The sequence below is a fragment of the Leptonychotes weddellii genome, chromosome 11 (genome assembly GCF_054177405.1).
Source record: "Leptonychotes weddellii isolate Sample4059 chromosome 11, ASM5417740v2, whole genome shotgun sequence".
Lineage (NCBI taxonomy): Eukaryota > Metazoa > Chordata > Mammalia > Carnivora > Phocidae > Leptonychotes > Leptonychotes weddellii.
Window position 1 is genome coordinate 78,882,095 of NC_138379.1, and position 14,001 is coordinate 78,896,095.

At 42.4% G+C, this 14,001-nt stretch overlaps 1 protein-coding gene across 2 annotated transcripts in view; it reads left to right on the forward strand.

Annotated features, from left to right (window-relative positions):
• The first annotated feature begins 1,699 nt into the window (after positions 1–1,699).
• The window catches only part of LOC115942733 (uncharacterized), a 224,643-nt gene continuing 212,341 nt past the window's right edge, over positions 1,700–14,001 (forward strand). For both annotated transcript variants that reach the window (XR_014138882.1, XR_014138883.1), the window contains exon 1: positions 1,700–2,074. The gene's annotated coding sequence lies outside the window, so the exon portion shown is untranslated. The remainder of the gene's footprint in view (positions 2,075–14,001) is intronic.

Here is a 14,001-nt window from a genome sequence, read left to right on the forward strand (position 1 = left end):
ATGACTGTTTGCATCCACGGCACTCTTAGATTCAGGGATGTGTGCTCATCCTCATGGGAGAAGACCACAAAGCTGTGTACCCTGATGGCAAAGAGGCAAGGCTGTGACAGGTCACAGTACCAGCCTTGATCAAGGCTGTGGGGCCTCTCTGATCTCTAGGCAATCATTTTAGGTCAAACAAAAAAATATCCTTCCTTTTTACACTTACCCTATGCCGGGCCATGAGGATTATCTAGCCTCTCAAAACTCAGTTTCTCTTGGGCTTCATCTAACTGTTGAAAACTTAGTTTGCTCGGGAACAGTATAAATAAACACACTTGGAATTGGGGGGGTGCTAAATTTCATTCTTCCCTTTGGCAAAGCATAAAAACAAACAACCCCCATGCCTAAACTCTCCAAAAACCTCATAATTACAGGAAGGAAAATATGGCTGAGGAAATTTTATTTATTCAACAGCAGGCAAGGATCTCAGATAAGGGGAACATGTCATAGCAGCTCAGCAGTAGCTGCTGAGGGGGGTACAGGTACGGAGAGGCAATGGGTTTACTCTTAAGGTACATCGAAGTCCCTTTTATTCACCGAAGCAATCAGTGCTGGCTAGGCAGTCTTTGTATTAGGGGCTGAGCACACTGTATTTCTTTGTACACCTAGAGAATTGCTGTTGCCTTTGAGGCTCTGAACATCACTTCTTTTCAAACACAAATTGGCACGTGCATGTGTGTGTGTGTGTGTGTGTGTGTGTCTAGGCAAATAAGCACTTTAATTCCAAATGAGTATTTAATAATATTTATCATTTGCAATTTGATAGAGAATAGAAACATGTCAATGGCACCCTGAAAATACCAGAAGGACAACAAAAGATGTATATTATGATTAATCATTTTAAATATAAAATGCCCTTCCATTCATTCCTATGCTGTCTGTATTAGGCCCTCTCTCTAACTCTCCCCCTTCTTCTCCTCCCCTTAACCCTTTCCATTTGCAGAGTATGAATCCTGCCTTTTGACTGTTAGAGAAGTAGTCTATTTTTAAATTTCCAGAATTTCAGGTCGCCTGTCATTAAAAATGACAGAGAGATTTAGGAAAAGGCAAAGGGAAAGCACTGTTTTTAAAAAAAACAACAAAACTGTTTTTTAGTGTGTCTTAGGCAGCATGACAGATGAAATCTGAATTTTGAACATATTTTCAGGTTGTGCCCCGGCGTGTAGCATTTTAAAGAGTGGTGATGTCTAAGTTATCGGAAAGAATATGTGTTGGGTAGAAAATTTCCAACAATTTTATCCCGAAGCTAAATCCTCGCGTTGTGTTTGAATATGCAAATGACTTTTACTCGGATCTGGGTTTGGAAGCTTGATCGGAAAGGCCTCTCACTGGCATTTAGGACGTGGTGTTCTTTAGCAAGAAAGCTGTCTATTTTTCTTTTCTCCAGGGGAACTGCAGTGTAGGACAGGCGCAGAACACAACCAAGGGCAGAAAAAAATGCACCCCCATGTTCTGTTTGTCAAACTGACCTGCAGGTCACAACCTGAAAGTTTATGGATCGGTGGGGCCTTGCCTCTGCATAAGCATGTTTTCTGGACTTTGGCTGAAGCTGAATTCCTGACTTCTGAAAGAGGAGTGGGTGTGGACTTCCAGCAGGAATAGCCAGTGGGAAGGAAGTAATATTCATTAAGAGTGTCTCATGCAAGCAGTGCGGGGCTAAGCATGCTCAGTGTAAATTCTCCTGTAGCCTGTCAAGCTATGTTTGAACTCGTTCCAGAATACTGGATTTACTTTTTTTTTTTCCACCAGGAAGAATGCTCGATTAGACTGCATTTTGCCCTGTTTTTCTTTCTTTCTCTTTCTTTCTTTCTTTCTTTCTTCTTCCTTTCTTCCTTTCTGACAGAAGACTGGAAACAATATTCTTTTCCGATCAGTTCAATAATACAATGTCCTTCAGGGTCCACTTGAGCATTTCAGTGGAGAAGAAAAGAAACTTTGCTACCTGGGAGCTGAAGACTGCTTAGGTCAGTGAATGCTAATAAAGTCCTTAAGGACTTATGGAACCAGGAGTTAACTTTTCTCAACTGTGAAGGTAATCTACAGCAAATTTAATTGCCTTTTCAACTGAGTGGGTGTACACCAATTTTTTTTTTCCACACAAAAAGTATGTTTCTCATATGTTGGAGTGATTTTCCAAACACAGGGAAAATATGTCTTTGGGTTAATTTGCATTTGAAAGAACCTCTTTTTGTATTAGAAGTTCTCTCTCTCTGTCTCTCTACCACAAATTATGTGTTTTTCAAACAAATATTGTGGCGAGCTGATGTAGCCCTAATGGTCTGAATGTGGATGTGTTCTGTGTTATATTAATTCTTGGCGTGGGTTGGTTTGGTGAAAGTTATTGCTTTTGTTACTGCCAAAGATGAAAGAGAGTTTGTTTTTCATTGCTGTTGTTTTTGGAACTTTTGGTGGGCTTTGGGGCTGCATTGTGAGCCCCTTCTGGAGAGGAGAGTCATCTCTTTCTATGTGTAATGTGCATTTTTTGCAGTGTTTGACTCTAACTCTGAGAAAGGGACGCAGTTTTTTTAGAATCTGTGTAGGAGTCGAGTTTTTTAAAAAATGTAGTTTTGGAGGGAAACAATATGTAAGAAAGGCAGAAACAAGGTTTGTCATGAGGAAATTAAATCAAGACCTTCTTGGTGAATATAAGCAGTGAATGCAAAAAATATTGCATGCCATATACTCCCTGGTTTAGTTTAGATTAATAATTTTCCTTTTGAATTTAAAGCAAGTGGATTAGACTCTAAAGTGTGCTGTCTTACATATCAATTGTGATGACACAGAAAACCCCGATGAGAGAGATGTTAGGATCTCAGAGAAAGCAGGTTTGCAAAGACGGCCCCTTTAAAACATCTGAGGACGGAGGTTAGGAAGCCACATGGCTTCATGAAGGAACAGTGCATCCTGGGCTAAAGCAGTTTAATTTTATTCAAGAATTTTAAGAGTAAAAGGGGATTTATTTCTTTTCAAAATCGGAACAGCCAGGCGAGGATTATTGATCAGTCAGGGATTAAATATTTGCCGGGATACAAAGCATCACATATTACCAATGTGTAAATCAGACTGACCAGCTAGCTATTCAAGGGATGTAAATGAAAGTACCATAGTTCCATTCGGAATCAGATGCAGGAGCACCCCTGCCCTTCATTCTCCATCTTTATGTCCCAGAAAGGGCTGATAAGAGGTGGGGCAGGGTGTGAAATAGGACTTCGCTGATGAGCTGACCTCGCTCTTTTTAACTTCTGTCCATCTGTTCTTACTGGGCAGCTGAAGCAGTGAGCAAAGTGGGAAGAGACCTCAGGGGAGACGAGGAAGAAGAGGCCAGACCCCCCCAGGCCTCTGATCCGCTCCCTGTCCTGTGATTTAGACCTAAGTAGAGAAGCTAAGTGGATGCATCTAAATCCACTTCCTTCTGCTCCCAGGGCTTTGATTTAATACCAATTGCTGCAATTCTGCACCTGCCTCTGCTTTTCATAAGTAAAAGCTTCTCGACGCAGAGATGGTGGTTTATTTGCTATAGATTGATCCCCAAGGAGATAGCCACAGTAATTCAGTCTTGTTTTGGTTTTTCCTTTCTTCCCTAACATGTGGCATAGATCTTGATAAGTTTAATTGAAGCAACAAATCCTTTCTCGTATGGGAGAGCACAGTTCTCCATGAACGTGTGTGTGTGCGGGCGCACGCACGCGGGCTGGGCTGTGGGACAGTGCAGCTTGGGAGGCTTTGCACGGCCAAGGGCATTTGTCTGGTGTCAGGGACCCTTTCACTGCCTTGGCTCTGTCTGTATAGAAAGAGGGGAGGCACACATTCTGGAGCATTCTTTCCTCCGACTCTCCTTTCCTATCACTGCGCCCCTCCCCAACGCTGGTCCCCCTTCGTGACCTATGTCTCAAAGAATGACACAAAACCTTTCGAGGGACAAAGGAAACCCAGAGGCCTCTTCATGTTCACATCTGGATAAAATTTAGATTGTGACAAGGGAAAGTGAGTGGGAGGAAAAAAAAAAAAAAGCCTGACATCACATTTTTAAAAAGGCGTGTAACTGACTTCCTAGAGGTTTTCTTGTCTCAAGTGTTCTGGGTGTTTTTGTGTCCTGCCCATACCCTGCCCATGGGGCTTGGGGAAGGCAAGTGTCATATCCTTATTTTGTAGTAAGTGCAGTGGCCAGGTTAGAATCAGCACACAGAGCTTTCAAGCTCCAATTTAAGACTTTACCTATACGCTAAAAGGAATGATCTGAGGTGAATTTCTGCATCTTGGACTCAGTTTCCCCATTCACTAGGAGGTTTTGGACAATGGCAGATATTTTGTGCAACAATCTCTTCAACTGACTCTGTTACTATAATGGTTTCTTAAGTCGGATAAGCACTTGAGACCTTTCAGGGAACTTTCTCGTCTTTCCTTTTATCTTTTTTATCTTTAACACCACCCGTTAAAATCGATTGGCCCAGTGTTGACATTTTCATCTGACAAAGCATGAAACTGAAAGACTGGATGAGTTGCTGCCTCAGGTCAGATAGAGGCTGGATGGGAGTTCAGGTTGCCCAACTCAGGGTTTGAAATTCTAGACCATCCTGAATCTATGTGGGGAGCTCAGGGTTCCTGAGGTAGTGAGGGTACATAAAGAGGAGTCCCGTGGTTCATGAAAGTGCAAAGTGTGGCAGAGGCTTTAAATACTGTGAGTCCCATAATGAAGGAGAAAAGTCGGAAAAGTTATGTACTTCACCCACAGTCACACTTAGGGAGTTGGGAAGCTGGCTCTGAATTCTATGTGTAGGACCCCAAGGTGTGTGCCATATGGCACAGTGAGGAAGCACCTGGACTTTACTGGGTTTCACTGCATCTTGTTTTGTTTTATTTAAAGATTTTACTTATTTATTTGACAGAGAGAGACACAGCAAGATAGAGAACACAAGCAGGGGAAGTAGGAGAGGGAGAAGCAGGCTTCCTGCTAAGCAAGGAACCCGATGCGGGGCTCAATCCCAGGACCCTGGGATCATGAGCTGAGCCGAAGGCGTCGCTTAACGACTGAGCCACCCAGGTGCCCCTCACTGCATCTTTTTTCCCTCGTAGGTAGAAAGGGATACCAAGCACGGGGTTACTGTGAGGATTCTATGAGATGATGTATGTAAAACACTTAATATGGTGCTTCCTGCACTGTGAACCATACAAGGTTCTGAGTTGTGCCTGTTCTTGTTGTTGTTTGTGTTCTTTATCACCCAAGGTGAGCGTCAGTTATGTTCATTGTGAATCCCAATCAGCTCTTAGCTCAACTCCCAGAATCTCAGGGCAGTTGTGTTGGTGAGTTACTGTCATCCTATGAATAGCACTTAAGGCATATTTATTGAAAATACAAAAACCATGCTAACTGCTGGTAGGGAGCTAACAAAGGCAAAAGCGGTGTTCTTTGTCCCTACCCGGGGAGAGGCTGAAGGGAGGTTATCCAGGCACGATGTGTCTGGGATAAGCAGTATGGCCGAGTCAAATCTAATCATCTTTGGTGGCCTTCACTGGCTGCTGAACAGACTTCGTGTGTGTGAGAAGCCTCTCTGAAGGGAAGAATGGCTAGTCAGAGGTTATTCTAGGTTCATAGCTTCAGTGAGTATTGAGAAACAGGTGAAGGCACTTGTGCTCACGGGCTGTAGAATTGTCAAGATTTTGTATTTCTTGGCCCTTCGGACCAGCACTGACTGGGTTGTTGAGGTTGATGGAGTCTCTGAGCTTACACAAGGCATTATGTTAGAAAGATCCCCTTAGAGAGAGAAAGCTCCAAGGCCCACTTCTGACCAAATCAGTGCTTTGTAATTGAGTTGAGAACTGTAAGCACACCATAACAGGGCTGCAAAACCAGAGGGAAGAGCCACTCCCCTCAGAGCACATTCAGTCTGGCTGAATAAATGGTACATATAAAGGCACGGAGCATTTACTAACAAAATAGGTGTGCCGGCGCAGAAGTGTGAAGCCAACTTCAGGGACAGTGGATGATAAGTAAAGATTTTAAATGTCTATTTAAAATTCCTAACTTCTTTAGAGTTCAGAGGCTTTACCATGACCTTCAGTCACTTGTCCACTGTAGGAGGATGAGGGATGTAGATGGGTATTGTTTTCTCGAGCATCTATTATGTTTCCTCTACTAGATTTTATGCTTTACCAACATTAGCTTCTTTAAAGTTCACAATATCCCTAGAAAGTTTAAAGAGGAGGAAATCTGCTGGGAGACAAGTGTATATGGCCACTGAAGCAAAGAGGGTTCACGTGATTGACCAACTGAGCATAGCATACCTCGTGTACTAGGAAAACCTCCAGGAAACATTTTAGGTGGACAGCTGTTGTCCAGTAGCCTCTCAGCTACTGAGTGCTATTTCTGCAAGTTCCTTAGATGGGAGATGCCAGTCTTGCCTAATTCTGGATCAGTCAACATGTATTGTACAGAGTTGGGCAAGTCTGTTCCCCTGAAGGGTGAGTGTTTAATTGGCTGGCTCAATGCACACCACCTGCTTTTGGGGAACCACTCCACTTGAACAACAAATTGAAATGCATCTTTTTGTTACCCCACAAATAGGTCCTTAAAAGTTTTGCAGCTTCTGAAGTGAAAAGCCCAGTAATTACTAGGTAGTATCATGTAGTTTAAAAACAGAATTTGCGGTGAAATGTCTGAGATTTGGGTTCTGACCTTGGCATTTTCTAGCTGTGTGACTTTGAGTAAATTATTCCAATTCACTGTGCCTCGCTTTTCACACCTGAAAATTGGAAGGGCAGAGAGAATTTCCTGAGGTGAGATGACCAAAGGTTAAAGTGATTTTTAAAAATTTAGCCTGTTTTACCTATAGTTATTCTTTCCCCCTTGGCTGCTATCTGAGGGTTCTCATGCTTTCTGCTTTTCTGTTCTGAAAAGGCTTCTCCTTCACTTACTTCCATGGAAGGTGGCATGGTTGGCTGAGCTGGGCAAACTGCTTTCTATCAGAATGTTGGAAAATCTTTTATTCCCCAAATTATATTAGCCAGATTAGTGAAAGATGGAAGTCTTTGAAAAGACAGGGAACTAGGCAGAAAATGTAGCCAGAGCAGAATTGGGTTGACCATAAGTTGTTTCTGTATGCAATGAGAGATGAACAACAAATCAGGGTACCAAACAAATTGTTGACACACATATATTTCCACATATTCCCTGAGAAGATGGGAGAACCACCACCCCCATTAGGGTGGCTACTTAAAAAAAAATAGCAAGTGTTGGTGAGGATGTGGAAAAACTGGAATCCCAGACACTGTCAGTGAGAATGCAAAATGATGCTGTTGCTCTGGAAAACAATATGGCGGTTCCTCAAAAAGATAAAGATACACATAGGATTACATCCCATCTAGCAATTCAGCTTCTGAGTACATACCCCAAATAACTGAAAGCAGGGTCTCAAAGAGGTATTTGAACACCCATGTTCATGGCAGCATTATTCACAGTAGCCAAATGATGGAAGCAACCCAAGTGTCTGGCAGTGGATGAATGGATAAACAAAATGCGGTACATACACATACAATGGAATATTACTCAGCCTTAAAAAAGGACATTTTGACACATGCTACAACATGGATGAACCTTGAGTACAATATGCTAAGTGAAACAAAGCAGACATACCCCCCCCCCCACACACACACTGTATGATTCCACATATATGAGGTACCTAGAGAAGTCGAATTCACAAAGACAGAAAGTAAAATGGTGATTCCCAGGGGCTGAGGGCTGGGGAAATGGGTACAGAGTTTCAGTTTGGGAGGAGGAAAAAGTTCTGGGGATAGATGATGGCCATGGTTGCATAATAATGTGAATGTACTTAATGTTACTGACCTGTATATTTTAAAATGGGTGAGGATGGTAAATTTTATATTCTGTATATTCTACCGCAATTGAAAATGAAAAAAAAATTAAGAATGTAGAAAAGTCAGTATAGGAGATAGTTTGTAAGGGCTTACCCGCTAGAACTATTTGTTTCATTACTGAAATTCAGCTGTGGGAGGGGAAACTTAGGCTCAAAGGGAACAAAATCTTTTAATAAATGCACTTTGTGGAAGTGAAAAAGAAAAGAGAATACAGGAGAGAAAAAGCTCTTGGTACAGAGAAAGGCAATTCCTAGAATTTGTGAATGTGAGGTTCTTAGGGGTAGGGTTTTGGAGAAGCCTTTTCAGAACAGAAAAGCAGAAAGCATGACACTGTGTTCACACAGTAAGCGTGCCACTCTCATTTGGGGTGGTATTTAGTCACTGACACAGATGTGGAGGGACCGAAAGCTCTCCTGAGCTCCCTCTTTTTGCTAGACCTTGAATTTTCTCTTGGATTAAATTTTTATCAGGGGCTACCTTTGTGAAAGGTCTGTGGGGAGAAAAAAATGCAGAAGTCAAGAGAAACTAAACAGCTGCTCATACTCAGTTGGAGGAGGGGAAGAATAGCAGCTAGAAAGTGTTGAGTGCCTATTTTGTACCAGGTGTTTATGTAATCCCCTCAATTGCCTCTCAACCGATTTTGTAAGGGGGCCTTCCCAAGGTCCTTTTGCTAACAGAGTGGCGAAGCCAAGACTAGAACCCAGGTCTGTGAGAACCGGAAGCTTACTGGGTTTCATCACACTTCAGTCTTTAGGAATGACATTGCTTCAGTTAACTATGTAGACCAGCCTTCCCTGCCTTTGCTGTCAGCAGCCATAGAGGGAAGTCTTTCTGGAACAGATACATGTCTCCCCCACAAAGCTCAGGACCCTCCAGGAGGCTTTGGGGGGTGGAGACCAGCATTAGCATCCGCAATCTGAACATCATTTTTAATTTTCACAAGTACTCGCATGGCAACATATAACCTTCTTGAGGAAAAACAAGCTCCAGAAACAGGTGTCTGGGGAGCGTCTTTTCTGTGGTGCTATCTCGGGTTCAGGTGTTGGAATAAATGAACCCGGAGTGCACCGGCCCCTCCCTGGAAGGCTGTTCTCAGGCTCCTTTGTTTGGTTTATGTATAGCCATCAATGCATCATTCCTTCTGCTTCAGCTGTTTGAGAATCCCATCTTCTCTATTGATTTCCCACAGAACGTTTACTGCTCTCCAAGGTGTGACCTGTACCTCTAGCTAATTTATTTCTGTCATGGCTGTAGGATTTAGGAATGAAGGGGGAGGGGGGGAGGAGTGGGGACTGGAGGGAGGGAGGGTGGGGAGAGAGTGATGTGTCCAAGATGTGGGAAGTAAATTCAGCATCGGAGCCCCCGACAGGCATGCCTGCAGCTCCGGAGGGCAGTTCTATGCACACAGCAAGGGGACTTTGTTTGAAAATCTGCTCAGCACGATGGAAGCTCAGCCACGGGGTTTCAGAAGGCCAGGAATTATAGCAGGGCCCCATGGGGATGGAAAAGCAACGAAAGAATGTGTTTGAAAATAACGTCTTGACTGTTCAGGAGCCAGTCACCATATTGAGCAGTATGTGGTAGGTTTTTTTCTTCTTCTTTTTTTTTAATGAAATGATGGAAAACTCCTACTAGGGTCAGGGAGGCGACTAGTGAAGTCATATTCTCTTCTTCATTATGGGATTTTCAACAACGGGGCATTCATGTGTCAGTCCTTGCAACTGTGATTACAGTGACTGACATATCAGATATTAAATCGAACCACTTTAACACAAGCCTCCCTTGCCCTCCATGCCTAGAACACACCAAGTGACCCTTTCCATGGCCTGATTTTACCAGAGAACGATTTAAACGTCCACTTCATTTTCCCCCCGCCATGGAACAACGTCTATCTTAGAAAATCTGGATGTCAATTATTATTTTTGCCTGGATAGTGACTCTCACATTTGTTAAGTGAGTAGATAAGTCATATTTGAAGAGGACTTTAGAGTTTTCAAGATCTTTTTCATATATGTTATTTTATTTCATTTCCACAACAATGCTAAGGTATTATTATTTTCCGTGCATAGTAAAGACATGCCGGCTCATCAGCCAGCTTGTTGCCTAACTAAGGTCACATGGTTAATCAATAGCAAATACAGGATTCCTAGGGCTTCTGATTCCAGATTCAGTTTGTATTACGTGATACCTCAGAAGGTCAGGGGCCATAGTACTTTACAAGGATCACCCACTGAATAGTAGAAGCTGGGCAGTAAGAAGTATGAGAGCCAAAATTTACCCAACCACTTAGAAAGACACTAATAGGATGAGTCAGAACTGAAACCAAACATACAGGCTTCGATGCATCCACTTGTAGGATTTATGCCTACGGTCAGTCCATCTGAGGTATGATAAATCTTTAGAAGGAGGGTAGAACATTCACTAGTTACCATTTTCTCTCTCCTTCTTATTTGCCAGCCTCCAGCCCCACCCCAATGTACATGCAGATTCTCTGTCACTCTTTATAGGGAATAAAAATAAATCATCTCCACATGTGTGATCATAAACTATAATGTATCCTGGGCTGGGCATTAGAATAGCAATTCCTTGTGAGGCTGGCTGATGAAGTTCATGTCTATAAATGCCAGGCATTCTGAGAACCTCTTCCTTTTCCACAGTGTGGTGTATAAGGGGTTCCTGTGATATTAGTCTGAGAACAAGATGGCGGGGCTGGGGGGCTGGCGGGTCTTTCATCATTGGAGCCTAGGCTACCTGTAACTGTCTAACCCTGGGGAAGAGCAGCCCACTTCACCTGGCCTGATGGCCAGACAGATCTCAGCATCCACCTTGGAGCCTGAGAGAACCTCAGAACCTCAATCAGGAGGCCCTGGACTTGAGTCACTCCATTTTTAAAAACATATAGCATGACAGTATCATGGAAAGTCTTCTGTCCTGAGTAAGTGCTTGCAATTAAAGAAGAAGGGATAATCTTGTAGATAAATTTAAAAAGTCCAGTGTGTAGGAATAAAAAGTAACTGTCTGAATCTCAGGAAACAAACTGAGGGTTGCTGGAGTGGTGGGGGGTGGGAGGGATGGGTGGCTGGGTGATGGACATTGGGGAGGGTATGTGCTATGGTGAGCGCTGTGAATTGTGTAAGACTGATGAATCACAGACCTGTACCTCTGAAACAAATAATACATCATATGTTAAAAAAAAAAAAAAAAGAAGGTAGTAGGAAGGGAAATGAAGGGGGGGAAATCAGAGGGGGAGACGAACCATGAGACACTATGGACTCTGAGAAACAAACAGGGTTCTAGAGGGGAGGGGGTGGGAGGATGAGTTAGCCTGGTGAAGGGTATTAAAGAGGGCACGTTCTGCATGGAGCACTGGGTGTTATGCACAAACAATGAATCATGGAACACTACATCAAAAACTAATGATGTATGTATGGTGATTAACATAACACAATAAAAAAAGTAACTGTAAATATCACTGGAATAACTGACATTATTTTTGTTTGAGAAGGTCTGGTTTTTGAAAAGAAACTTACACTCTTGCTCTATATGTGGCCGACTACATTCCCACCAACTCTGAGGTAACCTTTGTCTCAGGACTTAGGATTTTGAGAAGGGATGACTGAGCTACAAAGTAAGTTAGCCTGAGGTGGCCTGTTGTTGCAGAGAGAACTCAGGACTCACAGATTTTTTTAAAAGCCTGCATTTGAGTACTGGTTCCACAACTTATTAGCAGTGTGGCTATGGCATTTAATTGCCATAATCAATTTCTGCATCTGTAAAATGGGTATATTAATATCTATCCTAACTCACAGGGTTGTTGCGTGAACAAGAGACAATGGGTGCTAAGATGTTTTGTAAACTCAAAAGCACTGTACAGGAAAGAATTTGTCCTGTATTATTTTGAGTTCTTAAAACATATGGACAATTGGTGTTATCTCATTTATCTCTGCTATCATAATGTTCCAGCATGTTTCTATTTAACATTAAAACTTATTTGGGGCTATGATTTGGAGTCAACCTACAGCTCACCACTAAATGCCAAACATAAACCTTGTCCCTGCTCTGTTCTATGTCTCCACACACTAACTAAATATCCTGCCTCTTTGCTCTGAGAGTATGTTCAGCTCCCGAACCTGGCCCCATTCTTCTTTGGAGGTTTGCCTGGGAACCTCTTTAATGTAAGCCCCCTCATCAGGAGGATACCATCTTACTGCTCCTGGAATTTCCACAAGTATTGGAGCAAAGTGCTGTGGGGAGGGGCTTGGCAGTGTGCAGGGGGCGCCACTGTGGGGAAGGGAGGCTGAGTTTCAGACTTCTCCATTCTCAACTTGGAACGTGGTGTGTTATAAAAGTAATAGAACACGTAAAGGTTAAGTCTGATAATGTAATAATGATGTAGTTCTGCTACCTGATGGGTTAGGTTTTTGGTGGGCTAATATGAGAATCTACAAACCATTTACACAACTGGGAAATGCTTTGCTTGGGAAAATGCCTTATGAATTACAAGGACTGACTTCCAAACATACGTTTAGAGCTCAGCTTGGTTATGACTTGAAGCTTTTCTTGGTCTGAATGTGTGGACCTTGTTTCTAAATTTAATTCGTAGAAGTATTTTATAATCCATGAGGTGAACTATGACTTGGTTAGTGTGGGTAGCTGAGTGACCTCTGATGCTGGGTGGCTGGAGAAGGAGGGGACCAGTCCTGCTTCTGCCATTTCCCCTGCTGTGACACTGGACAGCCACTTAAGCTTTTTATATAGTCCCGGCTTCCTCACCTATAAAATAAAGATGATGATAATAGTACTCCATTCACAGGGTTGTTGTTAGAAATGGTTCATAGAATATAGCAGTTACACAAAGAGAGCTATGATACTGACTTAATGCAGTATTTTTTTTTTTAAAGACTTATTTGTTAGAGAGAGAGAGAGAGAGAAGGGGCAGAGGGAAAGAATCTCAAGCAGACTCCCTGCACAGGGCTTGATCCCACAACCCATTAGATCATTACCTGAGCCGAAATCACAAGTTGGACACTTAATTGATTGAGCCATCCAGGTGCCCTGACTTAATGCAGTATTAACATTGCTTTCTAGTTCTTTGAACAAGAAATGACTGGCTTCTGAGCGGGGACTCTTCAGAGTGTGTTAATTGAGGGTAGGATGTTCAGACAGTACTGAAGATGAAAAATTACCACGAATACTTTATGTATGGATAAGGAGTTGATAAAATTGTGCTATAGACACACAATGGAATAGTATTCAGCCATAAAAAGGGGTGAAGCACTGGAACAGGCTACAATGTGGATGAACCTCGAAAACGTTATACTAAGTGGAAGAAGCCAGTCACAAAAGGTCACGTATGGTGTGATTCTATTTATATAAAATATCCAGAAGAGGTAAATCCATAGAGACAGAGAACAGATTAGTGGTTGCCAGGGGCTGGGGAGAGGGGGAAATGGGGAGTAGCAGTGTAAATAGGTATAGGGTTTTCTTTTGGGATGATAAAAATGTATTAGAATTAGATGAACACAGCATTGAGAATGTGCTAAATATCACAGAATTGTTCACTTGAAAATGGTTAATTTTTATGTGCATTTTACCTCAGTTAAAAAAATGCTACCGAAACCAAAACCAAAACACCAAAAACCCCACACCTGAATAAGTTTACTATATAGGAAGCCTTCCTGACTCTTTATATAATAATCTTGGTCATTTGGTGAGCTTTGTGAAGAAAGTCTCCCCGACTTCCCTACGTTTTTTTCTGAGTTTGGTAGCCCGTCTTAAAACGTTGGTTTTCTGTACCTCCAAGAGTACTCAAGTTCTGTTTGAGGCACTTCTTTCATTCATTCACTTGGTGTCAAGGAGAATGATAATATGTGATCCAGGGCAGAAGACAGCAAGCTGGTGTTGCTGTGTAACTTTGGCAAGCATCTCAACCTCTCTGGTCTTAGGGAGGCATCAACTAGATTACATCTTGGGACTTTCAGTTTTAAAGTGCTAGATTTAAGAAATGAACAATGCATTATTAGGTTTCCTTTAAATATTCTGCCAGCTAATTTCTCTGATTCCTTAACCTTGAATTCATTTATCAAA